Source organism: Podarcis vaucheri, assembly GCF_965113315.1.
Source record: "Podarcis vaucheri genome assembly, chromosome: 9".
NCBI classification, from domain to species: Eukaryota; Metazoa; Chordata; class Lepidosauria; order Squamata; family Lacertidae; genus Podarcis; species Podarcis vaucheri.
This window is the reverse complement of record NC_138767.1, coordinates 69,518,698-69,538,340: the sequence shown is the minus strand read 5'-3', so window position 1 is coordinate 69,538,340 and position 19,643 is coordinate 69,518,698.

Below are 19,643 nucleotides of genomic sequence, written 5' to 3'. Positions count from 1 at the left end.
GGTTACGTTTTTGAGGGGTGATTTCTTGTCCTGTGATAAAAAGCCTTCTGTTTCCATCGCCAAAGCTTTCAGGGCATCATTTGCAAGCTTCTGGCACCATTTTTGAGTGAACTGCCAAAAGTCAGATTTTTGCTGAAATTGTGACCCCGGGGCTTAGGGATTTTTTCAAAAAAAAAATTTTCTGCCGGTTAAGTTTTTGAGGGCTGATTTCTTATCCTGTGATAAAAAGCCTTCTGTTTCCATCGCCAAAGCTTTCAGGGGATCATTTGCAAGCTTCTGGTACCATTTTTGAGTGAACTGCCAAAAGTCAGATTTTTGCTGAAATTGTGACCCCGGGGCTTAGGGATTTTTTCAAAAAAGTATTTTCTACCCGTTAAGTTTTTGAGGGCTGATTTCTTGTCCTGTGATAAAAAGCCTTCTGTTTCGAGTGCCAAACCTTTCAGGAGAGCATTTTCAAGCTTTTGGCACCATTTTTGAGTGAATTGCCAAAAGTCAGATTTTTGCTGAAATTGTGACCCCGGGGCTTAGGGATTTTTTCAAAAAAATATTTTCTGCCGGTTAAGTTTTTGAGGGCGGATTTCTTGTCCTGTGATAAAAGCCTTCTGTTTCCATCGCCAAAGCTTGCAGGGGATCATTTGCAAGCTTCTGGCACCATTTTTGAGTGAATTGCCAAAAGTCAGATTTTTGCTGAAATTGTGACCCCGGGGCTTAGGGATTTTTTCAAAAAAATATTTTCTGCCGGTTAAGTTTTTGAGGGCTGATTTCTTGTCCTGTGATAAAAGCCTTCTGTTTCCATCGCCAAAGCTTTCAGGGGATCATTTGCAAGCTTCTGGCACCATTTTTGAGTGAATTGCCAAAAGTCAGATTTTTGCTGAAATTGTGACCCCGACTGGGGCTTAGGGATTTTTTCAAAAAAATATTTTCTGCCGGTTAAGTTTTTGAGGGCTGATTTCTTGTCCTGTGATAAAAAGCCTTCTGTTTCCATCGCCAAAGCTTTCAGGGGATCATTTGCAAGCTTCTGGCACTATTTTTGAGTGAATTGCCAAAAGTCAGATTTTTGCTGAAATTGTGACCCCGGGGCTTAGGGATTTTTTCAAAAAAATATTTTCTGCCGGTTAAGTTTTTGAGGGCTGATTTCTTGTCCAGTGATAAAAAGCCTTCTGTTTCCATCGCCAAAGCTTTCAGGGGAACATTTGCAAGCTTCTGGCACCATTTTTGAGTGAATTGCCAAAAGTCAGATTTTTGCTGAAATTGTGACTCCGGGGCTTAGGGATTTTTTCAAAAAAATATTTGCTGCCGGTTAAGTTTTTGAGGGCTGATTTCTTGTCCTGTGATAAAAAGCCTTCTGTTTTCATCGCCAAAGCTTTCAGGGGATCATTTGCAAGCTTCTGGCACCATTTTTGAGTGAATTGCCAAAAGTCAGATTTTTGCTGAAATTGTGACCCCGGCCGGGGCTTAGGGATTTTTTCAAAAAAATATTTTCTGCCGGTTAAGTTTTTGAGGGCTGATTTCTTGTCCTGTGATAAAAGCCTTCTGTTTCCATCGCCAAAGCTTTCAGGGGAACATTTGCAAGCTTATGGCACCATTTTTGAGTGAATTGCCAAAAGTCAGATTTTTGCTGAAATTGTGACCCCGACCGGGGCTTAGGGATTTTTTCAAAAAAATATTTTCTGCCGGTTAAGTTTTTGAGGGCTGATTTCTTGTCCTGTGATAAAAAGCCTTCTGTTTCCATCGCCAAAGCTTTCAGGGGATCATTTGCAAGCTTCTGGCACTATTTTTGAGTGAATAGCCAAAAGTCAGATTTTTGCTGAAATTGTGACCCCGGGGCTTAGGGATTTTTTCAAAAAAATATTTTTAGCCGGTTAAGTTTTTGAGGGCTGATTTCTTGTCCTGTGATAAAAAGCCTTCTGTTTCCATCGCCAAAGCTTTCAGGGGATCATTTGCAAGCTTCTGGCACCATTTTTGAGTGAATTGCCAAAAGTCAGATTTTTGCTGAAATTGTGACCCCGGCCGGGGCTTAGGGATTTTTTCAAAAAAATATTTTCTGCCGGTTAAGTTTTTGAGGGCTGATTTCTTGTCCTGTGATAAAAGCCTTCTGTTTCCATCGCCAAAGCTTTCAGGGGAACATTTGCAAGCTTATGGCACCATTTTTGAGTGAATTGCCAAAAGTCAGATTTTTGCTGAAATTGTGACCCCGACCGGGGCTTAGGGATTTTTTCAAAAAAATATTTTCTGCCGGTTAAGTTTTTGAGGGCTGATTTCTTGTCCTGTGATAAAAAGCCTTCTGTTTCCATCGCCAAAGCTTTCAGGGGATCATTTGCAAGCTTCTGGCACTATTTTTGAGTGAATTGCCAAAAGTCAGATTTTTGCTGAAATTGTGACCCCGGGGCTTAGGGATTTTTTCAAAAAAATATTTTTAGCCGGTTAAGTTTTTGAGGGCTGATTTCTTGTCCTGTGATAAAAAGCCTTCTGTTTCCATCGCCAAAGCTTTCAGGGGATCATTTGCAAGCTTCTGGCACCATTTTTGAGTGAATTGCCAAAAGTCAGATTTTTGCTGAAATTGTGACCCCGGGGCTTACGGATTTTTTCAAAAAAATATTTTCTGCCGGTTAAGTTTTTGAGGGCTGATTTCTTGTCCTGTGATAAAAAGCCTTCTGTTTCCATCGCCAAAGCTTTCAGGGGATCATTTGCAAGCTTCTGGCACCATTTTTGAGTGAATTGCCAAAAGTCAGATTTTTGCTGAAATTGTGACCCTGGCCGGGGCTTAGGGATTTTTTAAAAAAAAAATTTCTGCCGGTTAAGTTTTTGAGGGCTGATTTCTTGTCCTGTGATAAAAAGCCTTCTGTTTCCATCGCCAAAGCTTTCAGGGGATCATTTGCAAGCTTCTGGCACCATTTTTGAGTGAATTGCCAATAGTCAGATTTTTGCTGAAATTGTGACCCCGGGGCTTAGGGTTTTTTTGAAAAAAATATTTTCTGCCGGTTACGTTTTTGAGGGGTGATTTCTTGTCCTGTGATAAAAAGCCTTCTGTTTCCATCGCCAAAGCTTTCAGGGCATCATTTGCAAGCTTCTGGTACCATTTTTGAGTGAACTGCCAAAAGTCAGATTTTTGCTGAAATTGTGACCCCGGGGCTTAGGGATTTTTTCAAAAAAGTATTTTCTACCCGTTAAGTTTTTGAGGGCGGATTTCTTGTCCTGTGATAAAAAGCCTTCTGTTTCCATCGCCAAACCTTTCAGGAGAGCATTTTCAAGCTTTTGGCACCATTTTTGAGTGAATTGCCAAAAGTCAGATTTTTGCTGAAATTGTGACCCCGGGGCTTAGGGATTTTTTCAAAAAAATATTTTCTGCCGGTTAAGTTTTTGAGGGCTGATTTCTTGTCCTGTGATAAAAGCCTTCTGTTTCCATCGCCAAAGCTTTCAGGGGATCATTTGCAAGCTTCTGGCACCATTTTTGAGTGAATTGCCAAAAGTCAGATTTTTGCTGAAATTGTGACCCCGACTGGGGCTTAGGGATTTTTTCAAAAAAATATTTTCTGCCGGTTAAGTTTTTGAGGGCTGATTTCTTGTCCTGTGATAAAAAGCCTTCTGTTTCCATCGCCAAAGCTTTCAGGGGATCATTTGCAAGCTTCTGGCACTATTTTTGAGTGAATTGCCAAAAGTCAGATTTTTGCTGAAATTGTGACCCCGGGGCTTAGGGATTTTTTCAAAAAAATATTTTCTGCCGGTTAAGTTTTTGAGGGCTGATTTCTTGTCCAGTGATAAAAAGCCTTCTGTTTCCATCGCCAAAGCTTTCAGGGGAACATTTGCAAGCTTCTGGCACCATTTTTGAGTGAATTGCCAAAAGTCAGATTTTTGCTGAAATTGTGACTCCGGGGCTTAGGGATTTTTTCAAAAAAATATTTGCTGCCGGTTAAGTTTTTGAGGGCTGATTTCTTGTCCTGTGATAAAAAGCCTTCTGTTTTCATCGCCAAAGCTTTCAGGGGATCATTTGCAAGCTTCTGGCACCATTTTTGAGTGAATTGCCAAAAGTCAGATTTTTGCTGAAATTGTGACCCCGGCCGGGGCTTAGGGATTTTTTCAAAAAAATATTTTCTGCCGGTTAAGTTTTTGAGGGCTGATTTCTTGTCCTGTGATAAAAGCCTTCTGTTTCCATCGCCAAAGCTTTCAGGGGAACATTTGCAAGCTTATGGCACCATTTTTGAGTGAATTGCCAAAAGTCAGATTTTTGCTGAAATTGTGACCCCGACCGGGGCTTAGGGATTTTTTCAAAAAAATATTTTCTGCCGGTTAAGTTTTTGAGGGCTGATTTCTTGTCCTGTGATAAAAAGCCTTCTGTTTCCATCGCCAAAGCTTTCAGGGGATCATTTGCAAGCTTCTGGCACTATTTTTGAGTGAATTGCCAAAAGTCAGATTTTTGCTGAAATTGTGACCCCGGGGCTTAGGGATTTTTTCAAAAAAATATTTTTAGCCGGTTAAGTTTTTGAGGGCTGATTTCTTGTCCTGTGATAAAAAGCCTTCTGTTTCCATCGCCAAAGCTTTCAGGGGATCATTTGCAAGCTTCTGGCACCATTTTTGAGTGAATTGCCAAAAGTCAGATTTTTGCTGAAATTGTGACCCCGGGGCTTAGGGATTTTTTCAAAAAAATATTTTCAGCTGGTTAAGTTTTTGAGGGCTGATTTCTTGTCCTGTGATAAAAAGCCTTCTGTTTCCATCTCCAAAGCTTTCAGGGGATCATTTGCAAGCTTCTGGCACCATTTTTGAGTGAATTGCCAAAAGTCAGATTTTTGCTGAAATTGTGACCCCGGGGCTTACGGATTTTTTCAAAAAAATATTTTCTGCCGGTTAAGTTTTTGAGGGCTGATTTCTTGTCCTGTGATAAAAAGCCTTCTGTTTCCATCACCAAAGCTTTCAGGGGATCATTTGCAAGCTTCTGGCACCATTTTTGAGTGAATTGCCAAAAGTCAGATTTTTGCTGAAATTGTGACCCTGGCCGGGGCTTAGGGATTTTTTCAAAAAAAAAATTTCTGCCGGTTAAGTTTTTGAGGGCTGATTTCTTGTCCTGTGATAAAAAGCCTTCTGTTTCCATCGCCAAAGCTTTCAGAGGATCATTTGCAAGCTTCTGGCACCATTTTTGAGTGAATTGCCAATAGTCAGATTTTTGCTGAAATTGTGACCCCGGGGCTTAGGGTTTTTTTTGAAAAAAATATTTTCTGCCGGTTACGTTTTTGAGGGGTGATTTCTTGTCCTGTGATAAAAAGCCTTCTGTTTCCATCCCCAAAGCTTTCAGGGCATCATTTGCAAGCTTCTGGCACCATTTTTGAGTGAATTGCCAAAAGTCAGATTTTTGCTGAAATTGTGACCCCGGGGCTTAGGGATTTTTTCAAAAAAAATATTTTCTGCCGGTTAAGTTTTTGAGGGCTGATTTCTTATCCTGTGATAAAAAGCCTTCTGTTTCCATCGCCAAAGCTTTCAGGGGATCATTTGCAAGCTTCTGGCACCATTTTTGAGTGAACTGCCAAAAGTCAGATTTTTGCTGAAATTGTGACCCCGGGGCTTAGGGATTTTTTCAAAAAAGTATTTTCTACCCGTTAAGTTTTTGAGGGCTGATTTCTTGTCCTGTGATAAAAAGCCTTCTGTTTCGAGTGCCAAACCTTTCAGGAGAGCATTTTCAAGCTTTTGGCACCATTTTTGAGTGAATTGCCAAAAGTCAGATTTTTGCTGAAATTGTGACCCCGGGGCTTAGGGATTTTTTCAAAAAAATATTTTCTGCCGGTTAAGTTTTTGAGGGCGGATTTCTTGTCCTGTGATAAAAAGCCTTCTGTTTCCATCGCCAAACCTTTCAGGAGAGCATTTTCAAGCTTTTGGCACCATTTTTGAGTGAATTGCCAAAAGTCAGATTTTTGCTGAAATTGTGACCCCGGGGCTTAGGGATTTTTTCAAAAAAATATTTTCTGCCGGTTAAGTTTTTGAGGGCTGATTTCTTGTCCTGTGATAAAAAGCCTTCTGTTTCCATCGCCAAAGCTTTCAGGGGATCATTTGCAAGCTTCTGGCACCATTTTTGAGTGAATTGCCAAAAGTCAGATTTTTGCTGAAATTGTGACCCCGGGGCTTAGGGATTTTTTCAAAAAAATATTTTCTGCCGGTTAAGTTTTTGAGGGCTGATTTCTTGTCCAGTGATAAAAAGCCTTCTGTTTCCATCGCCAAAGCTTTCAGGGGAACATTTGCAAACTTCTGGCACCATTTTTGAGTGAATTGCCAAAAGTCAGATTTTTGCTGAAATTGTGACTCCGGGGCTTAGGGATTTTTTCAAAAAAATATTTGCTGCCGGTTAAGTTTTTGAGGGCTGATTTCTTGTCCTGTGATAAAAAGCCTTCTGTTTTCATCGCCAAAGCTTTCAGGGGATCATTTGCAAGCTTCTGGCACCATTTTTGAGTGAATTGCCAAAAGTCAGATTTTTGCTGAAATTGTGACCCCGGCCGGGGCTTAGGGATTTTTTCAAAAAAATATTTTCTGCCGGTTAAGTTTTTGAGGGCTGATTTCTTGTCCTGTGATAAAAGCCTTCTGTTTCCATCGCCAAAGCTTTCAGGGGATCATTTGCAAGCTTCTGGCACCATTTTTGAGTGAATTGCCAAAAGTCAGATTTTTGCTGAAATTGTGACCCCGACTGGGGCTTAGGGATTTTTTCAAATAAATATTTTCTGCCGGTTAAGTTTTTGAGGGCTGATTTCTTGTCCTGTGATAAAAAGCCTTCTGTTTCCATCGCCAAAGCTTTCAGGGGATCATTTGCAAGCTTCTGGCACTATTTTTGAGTGAATTGCCAAAAGTCAGATTTTTGCTGAAATTGTGACCCCGGGGCTTAGGGATTTTTTCAAAAAAATATTTTCTGCCGGTTAAGTTTTTGAGGGCTGATTTCTTGTCCAGTGATAAAAAGCCTTCTGTTTCCATCGCCAAAGCTTTCAGGGGAACATTTGCAAGCTTCTGGCACCATTTTTGAGTGAATTGCCAAAAGTCAGATTTTTGCTGAAATTGTGACTCCGGGGCTTAGGGATTTTTTCAAAAAAATATTTGCTGCCGGTTAAGTTTTTGAGGGCTGATTTCTTGTCCTGTGATAAAAAGCCTTCTGTTTTCATCGCCAAAGCTTTCAGGGGATCATTTGCAAGCTTCTGGCACCATTTTTGAGTGAATTGCCAAAAGTCAGATTTTTGCTGAAATTGTGACCCCGGCCGGGGCTTAGGGATTTTTTCAAAAAAATATTTTCTGCCGGTTAAGTTTTTGAGGGCTGATTTCTTGTCCTGTGATAAAAGCCTTCTGTTTCCATCGCCAAAGCTTTCAGGGGAACATTTGCAAGCTTATGGCACCATTTTTGAGTGAATTGCCAAAAGTCAGATTTTTGCTGAAATTGTGACCCCGACCGGGGCTTAGGGATTTTTTCAAAAAAATATTTTCTGCCGGTTAAGTTTTTGAGGGCTGATTTCTTGTCCTGTGATAAAAAGCCTTCTGTTTCCATCGCCAAAGCTTTCAGGGGATCATTTGCAAGCTTCTGGCACCATTTTTGAGTGAATTGCCAAAAGTCAGATTTTTGCTGAAATTGTGACCCCGGGGCTTAGGGATTTTTTCAAAAAAATATTTTCAGCTGGTTAAGTTTTTGAGGGCTGATTTCTTGTCCTGTGATAAAAAGCCTTCTGTTTCCATCTCCAAAGCTTTCAGGGGATCATTTGCAAGCTTCTGGCACCATTTTTGAGTGAATTGCCAAAAGTCAGATTTTTGCTGAAATTGTGACCCCGGGGCTTACGGATTTTTTCAAAAAAATATTTTCTGCCGGTTAAGTTTTTGAGGGCTGATTTCTTGTCCTGTGATAAAAAGCCTTCTGTTTCCATCACCAAAGCTTTCAGGGGATCATTTGCAAGCTTCTGGCACCATTTTTGAGTGAATTGCCAAAAGTCAGATTTTTGCTGAAATTGTGACCCTGGCCGGGGCTTAGGGATTTTTTCAAAAAAAAAATTTCTGCCGGTTAAGTTTTTGAGGGCTGATTTCTTGTCCTGTGATAAAAAGCCTTCTGTTTCCATCGCCAAAGCTTTCAGGGGATCATTTGCAAGCTTCTGGCACCATTTTTGAGTGAATTGCCAATAGTCAGATTTTTGCTGAAATTGTGACCCCGGGGCTTAGGGTTTTTTTTGAAAAAAATATTTTCTGCCGGTTACGTTTTTGAGGGGTGATTTCTTGTCCTGTGATAAAAAGCCTTCTGTTTCCATCCCCAAAGCTTTCAGGGCATCATTTGCAAGCTTCTGGCACCATTTTTGAGTGAATTGCCAAAAGTCAGATTTTTGCTGAAATTGTGACCCCGGGGCTTAGGGATTTTTTCAAAAAAAATATTTTCTGCCGGTTAAGTTTTTGAGGGCTGATTTCTTATCCTGTGATAAAAAGCCTTCTGTTTCCATCGCCAAAGCTTTCAGGGGATCATTTGCAAGCTTCTGGCACCATTTTTGAGTGAACTGCCAAAAGTCAGATTTTTGCTGAAATTGTGACCCCGGGGCTTAGGGTTTTTTTTGAAAAAAATATTTTCTGCCGGTTACGTTTTTGAGGGGTGATTTCTTGTCCTGTGATAAAAAGCCTTCTGTTTCCATCCCCAAAGCTTTCAGGGCATCATTTGCAAGCTTCTGGCACCATTTTTGAGTGAATTGCCAAAAGTCAGATTTTTGCTGAAATTGTGACCCCGGGGCTTAGGGATTTTTTCAAAAAAGTATTTTCTACCCGTTAAGTTTTTGAGGGCTGATTTCTTGTCCTGTGATAAAAAGCCTTCTGTTTCGAGTGCCAAACCTTTCAGGAGAGCATTTTCAAGCTTTTGGCACCATTTTTGAGTGAATTGCCAAAAGTCAGATTTTTGCTGAAATTGTGACCCCGGGGCTTAGGGATTTTTTCAAAAAAATATTTTCTGCCGGTTAAGTTTTTGAGGGCTGATTTCTTGTCCAGTGATAAAAAGCCTTCTGTTTCCATCGCCAAAGCTTTCAGGGGAACATTTGCAAACTTCTGGCACCATTTTTGAGTGAATTGCCAAAAGTCAGATTTTTGCTGAAATTGTGACTCCGGGGCTTAGGGATTTTTTCAAAAAAATATTTGCTGCCGGTTAAGTTTTTGAGGGCTGATTTCTTGTCCTGTGATAAAAAGCCTTCTGTTTTCATCGCCAAAGCTTTCAGGGGATCATTTGCAAGCTTCTGGCACCATTTTTGAGTGAATTGCCAAAAGTCAGATTTTTGCTGAAATTGTGACCCCGGCCGGGGCTTAGGGATTTTTTCAAAAAAATATTTTCTGCCGGTTAAGTTTTTGAGGGCTGATTTCTTGTCCTGTGATAAAAGCCTTCTGTTTCCATCGCCAAAGCTTGCAGGGGATCATTTGCAAGCTTCTGGCACCATTTTTGAGTGAATTGCCAAAAGTCAGATTTTTGCTGAAATTGTGACCCCGACTGGGGCTTAGGGATTTTTTCAAAAAAATATTTTCTGCCGGTTAAGTTTTTGAGGGCTGGTTTCTTGTCCTGTGATAAAAAGCCTTCTGTTTCCATCGCCAAAGCTTTCAGGGGATCATTTGCAAGCTTCTGGCACTATTTTTGAGTGAATTGCCAAAAGTCAGATTTTTGCTGAAATTGTGACCCCGGGGCTTAGGGATTTTTTCAAAAAAATATTTTTAGCCGGTTAAGTTTTTGAGGGCTGATTTCTTGTCCTGTGATAAAAAGCCTTCTGTTTCCATCGCCAAAGCTTTCAGGGGATCATTTGCAAGCTTCTGGCACCATTTTTGAGTGAATTGCCAAAAGTCAGATTTTTGCTGAAATTGTGACCCCGGGGCTTAGGGATTTTTTCAAAAAAATATTTTCAGCTGGTTAAGTTTTTGAGGGCTGATTTCTTGTCCTGTGATAAAAAGCCTTCTGTTTCCATCTCCAAAGCTTTCAGGGGATCATTTGCAAGCTTCTGGCACCATTTTTGAGTGAATTGCCAAAAGTCAGATTTTTGCTGAAATTGTGACCCCGGGGCTTAGGGATTTTTTCAAAAAAATATTTTCTGCCGGTTAAGTTTTTGAGGGCTGATTTCTTGTCCTGTGATAAAAAGCCTTCTGTTTCCATCGCCAAAGCTTTCAGGGGATCATTTGCAAGCTTCTGGCACCATTTTTGAGTGAACTGCCAAAAGTCAGATTTTTGCTGAAATTGTGACCCCGGGGCTTAGGGATTTTTTCAAAAAAATATTTTCTACCCGTTAAGTTTTTGAGGGCTGATTTCTTGTCCTGTGATAAAAAGCCTTCTGTTTCGAGTGCCAAACCTTTCAGGAGAGCATTTTCAAGCTTTTGGCACCATTTTTGAATGAATTGCCAAAAGTCAGATTTTTGCTGAAATTGTGACACCAGGGCTTAGGGATTTTTTCAAAAAAATATTTTCTGCCGGTTAAGTTTTTGAGGCCGGATTTCTTGTCCTGTGATAAAAAGCCTTCTGTTTCGAGTGCCAAACCTTTCAGGAGAGCATTTTCAAGCTTCTGGCATCATTTTTGAGTGAATTGCCAAAAGTCAGATTTTTGCTGAAATTGTGACCCCGGGGCTAAGGGATTTTTTCAAAAAAATATTTTCTGCCGGTTAAGTTTTTGAGGGCGGATTTCTTGTCCTGTGATAAAAAGCCTTCTGTTTCGAGTGCCAAACCTTTCAGGAGAGCATTTTCAAGCTTTTGGCACTATTTTTGAGTGAATTGCCAAAAGTCAGATTTTTGCTGAAATTGTGACCCCGGGGCTTAGGGATTTTTTCAAAAAAATATTTTCTGCCGGTTAAGTTTTTGAGGGATGATTTCTTGTCCTGTGATAAAAAGCCTTCTGTTTCCATCGCCAAAGCTTTCAGGGGATCATTTGCAAGCTTCTGGCACCATTTTTGAGTGAATTGCCAAAAGTCAGATTTTTGCTGAAATTGTGACCCCGGGGCTTAGGGATTTTTTCAAAAAAATATTTTCTGCCGGTTAAGTTTTTGAGGGCTGATTTCTTGTCCTGTGATAAAAAGCCTTCTGTTTCCATCGCCAAAGCTTTCAGGGGATCATTTGCAAGCTTCTGGCATCATTTTTGAGTGAATTGCCAAAAGTCAGATTTTTGCTGAAATTGTGACCCCGGGGCTTAGGGATTTTTTCAAAAAAATATTTGCTGCCGGTTACGTTTTTGAGGGCTGATTTCTTGTCCTGTGATAAAAAGCCTTCTGTTTCGAGTACCAAACCTTTCAGGAGAGCATTTTCAAGCTTTTGGCACCATTTTTGAGTGAATTGCCAAAAGTCAGATTTTTGCTGAAATTGTGACCCCGGGGCTTAGGGATTTTTTCAAAAAAATATTTTCTGCCGGTTAAGTTTTTGAGGGCTGATTTCTTGTCCTGTCATAAAAAGCCTTCTGTTTCCATCGCCAAAGCTTTCAGGGGATCATTTGCAAGCTTCTGGCACCATTTTTGAGTGAATTGCCAAAAGTCAGATTTTTGCTGAAATTGTGACCCCGGGGCTTAGGGATTTTTTCAGAAAAATATTTTCTGCCGGTTAAGTTTTTGAGGGCTGATTTCTTGTCCTGTCATAAAAAGCCTTCTGTTTCCATCGCCAAAGCTTTCAGGGGATCATTTGCAAGCTTCTGGCACCATTTTTGAGTGAATTGCCAAAAGTCAGATTTTTGCTGAAATTGTGACCCCGGGGCTTAGGGTTTTTTTTGAAAAAAATATTTTCTGCCGGTTACGTTTTTGAGGGGTGATTTCTTGTCCTGTGATAAAAAGCCTTCTGTTTCCATCCCCAAAGCTTTCAGGGCATCATTTGCAAGCTTCTGGCACCATTTTTGAGTGAATTGCCAAAAGTCAGATTTTTGCTGAAATTGTGACCCCGGGGCTTAGGGATTTTTTCAAAAAAGTATTTTCTACCCGTTAAGTTTTTGAGGGCTGATTTCTTGTCCTGTGATAAAAAGCCTTCTGTTTCGAGTGCCAAACCTTTCAGGAGAGCATTTTCAAGCTTTTGGCACCATTTTTGAGTGAATTGCCAAAAGTCAGATTTTTGCTGAAATTGTGACCCCGGGGCTTAGGGATTTTTTCAAAAAAATATTTTCTGCCGGTTAAGTTTTTGAGGGCGGATTTCTTGTCCTGTGATAAAAAGCCTTCTGTTTCCATCGCCAAACCTTTCAGGAGAGCATTTTAAAGCTTTTGGCACCATTTTTGAGTGAATTGCCAAAAGTCAGATTTTTGCTGAAATTGTGACCCCGGGGCTTAGGGATTTTTTCAAAAAAATATTTTCTGCCGGTTAAGTTTTTGAGGGCTGATTTCTTGTCCTGTGATAAAAAGCCTTCTGTTTCCATCGCCAAAGCTTTCAGGGGATCATTTGCAAGCTTCTGGCATCATTTTTGAGTGAATTGCCAAATGTCAGATTTTTGCTGAAATTGTGACCCCGGGGCTTAGGGATTTTTTCAAAAAAATATTTTCTGCCCGTTAAGTTTTTGAGGGCTGATTTCTTGTCCTGTGATAAAACCCTTCTGTTTCCATCGCCAAAGCTTTCAGGGGATCATTTGCAAGCTTCTGGCACCATTTTTGAGTGAATTGCCAAAAGTCAGATTTTGGCTGAAATTGTGACCCCGACCGGGGCTTAGGGATTTTTTCAAAAAAATATTTTCTGCCCGTTAAGTTTTTGAGGGCTGATTTCTTGTCCTGTGATAAAAAGCCTTCTGTTTCGAGTGCCAAACCTTTCAGGAGAGCATTTTCAAGCTTTTGGCACCATTTTTGAGTGAATTGCCAAAAGTCAGATTTTTGCTGAAATTGTGACCCCGGGGCTTAGGGATTTTTTCAAAAAAATATTTTCTGCCGGTTAAGTTTTTGAGGGCTGATTTCTTGTCCTGTGATAAAAAGCCTTCTGTTTTCATCGCCAAAGCTTTCAGGGGATCATTTGCAAGCTTCTGGCACCATTTTTGAGTGAATTGCCAAAAGTCAGATTTTTGCTGAAATTGTGACCCCGGCCGGGGCTTAGGGATTTTTTCAAAAAAATATTTTCTGCCGGTTAAGTTTTTGAGGGCTGATTTCTTGTCCTGTGATAAAAAGCCTTCTGTTTCCATCGCCAAAGCTTTCAGGGGATCATTTGCAAGCTTCTGGCACCATTTTTGAGTGAATTGCCAAAAGTCAGATTTTTGCTGAAATTGTGACCCCGACCGGGGCTTAGGGATTTTTTCAAAAAAATATTTTCTGCCGGTTAAGTTTTTGAGGGCTGATTTCTTGTCCTGTGATAAAAAGCCTTCTGTTTCCATCGCCAAAGCTTTCAGGGGATCATTTGCAAGCTTCTGGCACTATTTTTGAGTGAATTGCCAAAAGTCAGATTTTTGCTGAAATTGTGACCCCGGGGCTTAGGGATTTTTTCAAAAAAATATTTTTAGCCGGTTACGTTTTTGAGGGCTGATTTCTTGTCCTGTGATAAAAAGCCTTCTGTTTCCATCACCAAAGCTTTCAGGGCATCATTTGCAAGCTTCTGGCACCATTTTTGAGTGAATTGCCAAAAGTCAGATTTTTGCTGAAATTGTGACCCTGGGGCTTAGGGATTTTTTCAAAAAGATATTTTCTGCCGGTTAAGTTTTTGAGGGCTGATTTCTTGTCCTGTGATAAAAAGCCTTCTGTTTCCATCGCCAAAGCTTTCAGGGGATCATTTGCAAGCTTCTGGCACCATTTTTGAGTGAATTGCCAAAAGTCAGATTTTTGCAGAAATTGTGACCCCGGGGCTTAGGGATTTTTTCAAAAAAATATTTTCAGCCGGTTAAGTTTTTGAGGGCTGATTTCTTGTCCTGTGATAAAAAGCCTTCTGTTTCCATCGCCAAAGCTTTCAGGGGATCATTTGCAAGCTTCTGGCACCATTTTTGAGTGAATTGCCAAAAGTCAGATTTTTGCTGAAATTGTGACCCCGGGGCTTAGGGATTTTTTCAAAAAAATATTTTCAGCCGGTTAAGTTTTTGAGGGCTGATTTCTTGTCCTGTGATAAAAAGCCTTCTGTTTCCATCGCCAAAGCTTTCAGGGGATCATTTGCAAGCTTCTGGCACCATTTTTGAGTGAATTGCCAAAAGTCAGATTTTTGCTGAAATTGTGACCCCGGGGCTTAGGGATTTTTTCAAAAAAATATTTTCAGCTGGTTAAGTTTTTGAGGGCTGATTTCTTGTCCTGTGAAAAAAAGCCTTCTGTTTCCATCTCCAAAGCTTTCAGGGGATCATTTGCAAGCTTCTGGCACCATTTTTGAGTGAATTGCCAAAAGTCAGATTTTTGCTGAAATTGTGACCCCGGGGCTTAGGGATTTTTTCAAAAAAATATTTTCTGCCGGTTAAGTTTTTGAGGGCTGATTTCTTGTCCTGTGATAAAAAGCCTTCTGTTTCCATCGCCAAAGCTTTCAGGGGATCATTTGCAAGCTTCTGGCACCATTTTTGAGTGAACTGCCAAAAGTCAGATTTTTGCTGAAATTGTGACCCCGGGGCTTAGGGATTTTTTCAAAAAAGTATTTTCTACCCGTTAAGTTTTTGAGGGCTGATTTCTTGTCCTGTGATAAAAAGCCTTCTGTTTCGAGTGCCAAACCTTTCAGGAGAGCATTTTCAAGCTTTTGGCACCATTTTTGAATGAATTGCCAAAAGTCAGATTTTTGCTGAAATTGTGACCCCGGAGCTTAGGGATTTTTTCAAAAAAATATTTTCTGCCGGTTAAGTTTTTGAGGCCGGATTTCTTGTCCTGTGATAAAAAGCCTTCTGTTTCGAGTCCCAAACCTTTCAGGAGAGCATTTTCAAGCTTTTGGCACCATTTTTGAGTGAATTGCCAAAAGTCAGATTTTTGCTGAAATTGTGACCCCGGGGCTTAGGGATTTTTTCAAAAAAATATTTTCTGCCGGTTAAGTTTTTGAGGGCTGATTTCTTGTCCTGTGATAAAAAGCCTTCTGTTTCCATCGCCAAAGCTTTCAGGGGATCATTTGCAAGCTTCTGGCATCATTTTTGAGTGAATTGCCAAAAGTCAGATTTTTGCTGAAATTGTGACCCCGGGGCTAAGGGATTTTTTTCAAAAAAATTTTTTCTGCCGGTTAAGTTTTTGAGGGCTGATTTCCTGTCCTGTGATAAAAAGCCTTCTGTTTCCATCGCCAAAGCTTTCAGGGGATCATTTGCAAGCTTCTGGCACCATTTTTGAGTGAACTGCCAAAAGTCAGATTTTTGCTGAAATTGTGACCCCGGGGCTTAGGGATTTTTTCAAAAAAGTATTTTCTACCCGTTAAGTTTTTGAGGGCGGATTTCTTGTCCTGTGATAAAAAGCCTTCTGTTTCCATCGCCAAACCTTTCAGGAGAGCATTTTAAAGCTTTTGGCACCATTTTTGAGTGAATTGCCAAAAGTCAGATTTTTGCTGAAATTGTGACCCCGGGGCTTAGGGATTTTTTCAAAAAAATATTTTCTGCCGGTTAAGTTTTTGAGGGCTGATTTCTTGTCCTGTGATAAAAAGCCTTCTGTTTCCATCGCCAAAGCTTTCAGGGGATCATTTGCAAGCTTCTGGCACCATTTTTGAGTGAATTGCCAAAAGTCAGATTTTGGCTGAAATTGTGACCCCGACCGGGGCTTAGGGATTTTTTCAAAAAAATATTTTCTGCCCGTTAAGTTTTTGAGGGCTGATTTCTTGTCCTGTGATAAAAAACCTTCTGTTTCGAGTGCCAAACCTTTCAGGAGAGCATTTTCAAGCTTTTGGCACCATTTTTGAGTGAATTGCCAAAAGTCAGATTTTTGCTGAAATTGTGACCCCGGGGCTTAGGGATTTTTTCAAAAAAATATTTTTAGCCGGTTAAGTTTTTGAGGGCTGATTTCTTGTCCTGTGATAAAAAGCCTTCTGTTTCCATCGCCAAAGCTTTCAGGGGATCATTTGCAAGCTTCTGGCACCATTTTTGAGTGAATTGCCAAAAGTCAGATTTTTGCTGAAATTGTGACCCCGGGGCTTAGGGATTTTTTCAAAAAAATATTTTCAGCTGGTTAAGTTTTTGAGGGCTGATTTCTTGTCCTGTGATAAAAAGCCTTCTGTTTCCATCTCCAAAGCTTTCAGGGGATCATTTGCAAGCTTCTGGCACCATTTTTGAGTGAATTGCCAAAAGTCAGATTTTTGCTGAAATTGTGACCCCGGGGCTTAGGGATTTTTTCAAAAAAGTATTTTCTACCCGTTAAGTTTTTGAGGGCTGATTTCTTGTCCTGTGATAAAAAGCCTTCTGTTTCGAGTGCCAAACCTTTCAGGAGAGCATTTTCAAGCTTTTGGCACCATTTTTGAATGAATTGCCAAAAGTCAGATTTTTGCTGAAATTGTGACCCCGGAGCTTAGGGATTTTTTCAAAAAAATATTTTCTGCCGGTTAAGTTTTTGAGGCCGGATTTCTTGTCCTGTGATAAAAAGCCTTCTGTTTCGAGTCCCAAACCTTTCAGGAGAGCATTTTCAAGCTTTTGGCACCATTTTTGAGTGAATTGCCAAAAGTCAGATTTTTGCTGAAATTGTGACCCCGGGGCTTAGGGATTTTTTCAAAAAAATATTTTCTGCCGGTTAAGTTTTTGAGGGCTGATTTCTTGTCCTGTGATAAAAAGCCTTCTGTTTCCATCGCCAAAGCTTTCAGGGGATCATTTGCAAGCTTCTGGCATCATTTTTGAGTGAATTGCCAAAAGTCAGATTTTTGCTGAAATTGTGACCCCGGGGCTAAGGGATTTTTTTCAAAAAAAATTTTTCTGCCGGTTAAGTTTTTGAGGGCTGATTTCCTGTCCTGTGATAAAAAGCCTTCTGTTTCCATCGCCAAAGCTTTCAGGGGATCATTTGCAAGCTTCTGGCACCATTTTTGAGTGAACTGCCAAAAGTCAGATTTTTGCTGAAATTGTGACCCCGGGGCTTAGGGATTTTTTCAAAAAAGTATTTTCTACCCGTTAAGTTTTTGAGGGCGGATTTCTTGTCCTGTGATAAAAAGCCTTCTGTTTCCATCGCCAAACCTTTCAGGAGAGCATTTTAAAGCTTTTGGCACCATTTTTGAGTGAATTGCCAAAAGTCAGATTTTTGCTGAAATTGTGACCCCGGGGCTTAGGGATTTTTTCAAAAAAATATTTTCTGCCGGTTAAGTTTTTGAGGGCTGATTTCTTGTCCTGTGATAAAAAGCCTTCTGTTTCCATCGCCAAAGCTTTCAGGGGATCATTTGCAAGCTTCTGGCACCATTTTTGAGTGAATTGCCAAAAGTCAGATTTTGGCTGAAATTGTGACCCCGACCGGGGCTTAGGGATTTTTTCAAAAAAATATTTTCTGCCGGTTAAGTTTTTGAGGGCTGATTTCTTGTCCTGTGATAAAAAGCCTTCTGTTTCCATCGCCAAAGCTTTCAGGGGAACATTTGCAAGCTTCTGGCACCATTTTTGAGTGAATTGCCAAAAGTCAGATTTTTGCTGAAATTGTGACCCCGACCGGGGCTTAGGGATTTTTTCAAAAAAATATTTTCTGCCGGTTAAGTTTTTGAGGGCTGATTTCTTGTCCTGTGATAAAAAGCCTTCTGTTTCCATCGCCAAAGCTTTCAGGGGATCATTTGCAAGCTTCTGGCACCATTTTTGAGTGAATTGCCAAAAGTCAGATTTTGGCTGAAATTGTGACCCCGACCGGGGCTTAGGGATTTTTTCAAAAAAATATTTTCTGCCCGTTAAGTTTTTGAGGGCTGATTTCTTGTCCTGTGATAAAAAACCTTCTGTTTCGAGTGCCAAACCTTTCAGGAGAGCATTTTCAAGCTTTTGGCACCATTTTTGAGTGAATTGCCAAAAGTCAGATTTTTGCTGAAATTGTGACCCCGGGGCTTAGGGATTTTTTCAAAAAAATATTTTTAGCCGGTTAAGTTTTTGAGGGCTGATTTCTTGTCCTGTGATAAAAAGCCTTCTGTTTCCATCGCCAAAGCTTTCAGGGGATCATTTGCAAGCTTCTGGCACCATTTTTGAGTGAATTGCCAAAAGTCAGATTTTTGCTGAAATTGTGACCCCGGGGCTTAGGGATTTTTTCAAAAAAATATTTTCAGCTGGTTAAGTTTTTGAGGGCTGATTTCTTGTCCTGTGATAAAAAGCCTTCTGTTTCCATCTCCAAAGCTTTCAGGGGATCATTTGCAAGCTTCTGGCACCATTTTTGAGTGAATTGCCAAAAGTCAGATTTTTGCTGAAATTGTGACCCCGGGGTTTAGGGATTTTTTCAAAAAAATATTTTCTGCCGGTTAAGTTTTTGAGGGCTGATTTCTTGTCCTGTGATAAAAAGCCTTCTGTTTCCATCGCCAAAGCTTTCAGGGGATCATTTGCAAGCTTCTGGCACCATTTTTGAGTGAACTGCCAAAAGTCAGATTTTTGCTGAAATTGTGACCCCGGGGCTTAGGGATTTTTTCAAAAAAGTATTTTCTACCCGTTAAGTTTTTGAGGGCTGATTTCTTGTCCTGTGATAAAAAGCCTTCTGTTTCGAGTGCCAAACCTTTCAGGAGAGCATTTTCAAGCTTTTGGCACCATTTTTGAATGAATTGCCAAAAGTCAGATTTTTGCTGAAATTGTGACCCCGGAGCTTAGGGATTTTTTCAAAAAAATATTTTCTGCCGGTTAAGTTTTTGAGGCCGGATTTCTTGTCCTGTGATAAAAAGCCTTCTGTTTCGAGTCCCAAACCTTTCAGGAGAGCATTTTCAAGCTTTTGGCACCATTTTTGAGTGAATTGCCAAAAGTCAGATTTTTGCTGAAATTGTGACCCCGGGGCTTAGGGATTTTTTCAAAAAAATATTTTCTGCCGGTTAAGTTTTTGAGGGCTGATTTCTTGTCCTGTGATAAAAAGCCTTCTGTTTCCATCGCCAAAGCTTTCAGGGGATCATTTGCAAGCTTCTGGCATCATTTTTGAGTGAATTGCCAAAAGTCAGATTTTTGCTGAAATTGTGACCCCGGGGCTAAGGGATTTTTTTCAAAAAAATTTTTTCTGCCGGTTAAGTTTTTGAGGGCTGATTTCCTGTCCTGTGATAAAAAGCCTTCTGTTTCCATCGCCAAAGCTTTCAGGGGATCATTTGCAAGCTTCTGGCACCATTTTTGAGTGAACTGCCAAAAGTCAGATTTTTGCTGAAATTGTGACCCCGGGGCTTAGGGATTTTTTCAAAAAAGTATTTTCTACCCGTTAAGTTTTTGAGGGCGGATTTCTTGTCCTGTGATAAAAAGCCTTCTGTTTCCATCGCCAAACCTTTCAGGAGAGCATTTTAAAGCTTTTGGCACCATTTTTGAGTGAATTGCCAAAAGTCAGATTTTTGCTGAAATTGTGACCCCGGGGCTTAGGGATTTTTTCAAAAAAATATTTTCTGCCGGTTAAGTTTTTGAGTGCTGATTTCTTGTCCTGTGATAAAAAGCCTTCTGTTTCCATCGCCAAAGCTTTCAGGGGATCATTTGCAAGCTTCTGGCACCATTTTTGAGTGAATTGCCAAAAGTCAGATTTTGGCTGAAATTGTGACCCCGACCGGGGCTTAGGGATTTTTTCAAAAAAATATTTTCTGCCGGTTAAGTTTTTGAGGGCTGATTTCTTGTCCTGTGATAAAAAGCCTTCTGTTTCCATCGCCAAAGCTTTCAGGGGAACATTTGCAAGCTTCTGGCACCATTTTTGAGTGAATTGCCAAA